This window comes from Etheostoma spectabile, chromosome 8 (genome assembly GCF_008692095.1).
Source record: "Etheostoma spectabile isolate EspeVRDwgs_2016 chromosome 8, UIUC_Espe_1.0, whole genome shotgun sequence".
Classification (NCBI taxonomy): Eukaryota; Metazoa; Chordata; class Actinopteri; order Perciformes; family Percidae; genus Etheostoma; species Etheostoma spectabile.
This window is the reverse complement of record NC_045740.1, coordinates 28,274,382-28,276,578: the sequence shown is the minus strand read 5'-3', so window position 1 is coordinate 28,276,578 and position 2,197 is coordinate 28,274,382.

The window sequence follows — 2,197 nt, the reverse complement described above, 5'->3', positions numbered from 1 at the left end:
GAGAAAACTGAGACAAAAACACAAGGAGGCCGAGGAAAGGGAAAAATAAACCCAAACAAAAACCCCAAACCACAACAATTCCATCTGATACACTGAGACAGACATTAGAATTTACACAGATCTGGTTTTCACAAAACTTATTTTTGCTAACACGATGTTATAATTAATTCATAGTAGATAAAGAAGACCAAAAATTTGATTTGGAGACATTTAGAAGAAAACTATTGCAAGTTAATTGACATGAATTAGGGTTAATTAATTATTTTGTGATGGTGCAGTGGATGTGACTCATCCCTTTAGTGTGGGAGACCGGGGTTCGAATCCCCCTGCGATACAGCAACCAATGTGTCCCTGAGCAAGACACTTAACCCCTTGTTGCTCCAGAGGCGTGTGACCTCCGACATATATGGCAATTGTAAGTTGCTTTGGATAAAGCATCAGCTAAATGACATGTAATTGTATAAATAAAACAGGATTTGGTAAGAAGTTGTCTGGTAGCTACTCTTAGGCTGCTCCACCCATTAACATTGAAGGAAAAAAATGTAAAAGTAAGAATTCAGAATAGGTAAAAGCTCTAATACTGTGCCCATAGCTTACTCCGAAAACTGTAACAAGCTAATAGAAGTTTAATATGTCTGCATAACTTTAGATATTTCTTAAGGCCATGTTCTGTATCCTCTAACCCTTCTTCCTAAGCTTTTTGTTTACAGTATAATAGTATGTACTCTTATGTACCGTATTAGACTTTACATACTACATGATTGGCTACTGTCTGATGATGGCTATGAATAAAAATACAGTGACAGTCCCTTTACATTAAAGTTTTACTTAATAGTTTTACCATTGCTTCCTAAACATCTTATCAAAGTAATATCAAAATAATATCAAAGTAATAATAAGCAATATCATACATGAAGATGTGTATCTGGTATCATGTGGGGATATTTAGATGTGGGTGAGTGACACTTCCTTATTGCTACTGGAGAGCAGCACCACACACACACACAGACACACACACACAGAAATTCATCCTGTAACCAACGGCTGTTCCCATCAGTCGTGCAGACCACTGGACAACAAAACCGTGTCCCTACTCACGTCAGATTCAGATCTGCAGGGGAATATCTCTGCTGATTTTAATAAATAACTCAGCCGTGATTTATAGACTTAATCCCCCAGAGGCAGCTTGAACAGCCAGCTCTAATGAATCCATGTTTTGGAGGTAATCTGAAGCGTCCAGAGAGCTGCGCCATGTTTAAAAGAACATATGGATCATTGAGCTCCTCTCCAACATTCCTAAACAATCTGGACAGGACATTGAGCATTTTATAACCACCAAGTTGCACTGCAGAGCCATTCAGCTGCCTGTTCCCGGCGGGACAAGCCTCCTATCTGCCCTCTGGAAAAACAGGAAAAGACCTCTTGAACTTTCCTACCGTGAGGTCATATTTTGGAACTTTATCTTATTACAGTAATCAGAGTTGGAGACTCTTTGTCATATAGTTTTCATCGGATTACACAATCTAATTCAAACTCTGGAAACTCTGGTGGTTTGTTGACTGTTGTTTGACACTCTACAATAACTCTGATGATAACTAATGTTCCTCCCTTAAAATAAAGATCAGCATCACCCTTGTCCTTCTGACCCCTGAGTCACTCTGTCCATGAGAAAAAGGAGCCATTTGGATTAGTAAAACAGTTAAAAGCTCACTTGTTGTGAGACAATCTCGCAATCCTGGTACCCTAAATAGACCCAGCTTTAGTTCCACAGCATACTGCAAAGCTTAAGTGATTTCAATGTGGAGAGACATGGTTGCAGATATGCAAATAAGGTTTATTGCACAGCTCAATGAAATGTACAAAGTCTTTGGCGATTAGACTCCATCGCTATACCAATATTTTGTATGTACAGTACATAGGGATAGAGAACCATCAGACCCCCAAATGGAACCTAGACACCGGTGATGGTGACGAAGGAGCCCCAAGACCAGAATGAAGACCAGACCGAAGGCTGAGACCGGTCAGCTGGAGTAGATGACTGGCGGTGGAAGGGGGGGGGGGTGGAGGGTTGCACCTTTTCCTGCAACAACAGCTGAATGCCCAGGGAGAAACAGACTTTTAAAAGTATGGTTGTGAGTCTGTGATTGGCCCTTGCAATTTGTGTATGATACTGATTGGTTTAGCAGGAAGGTGAACG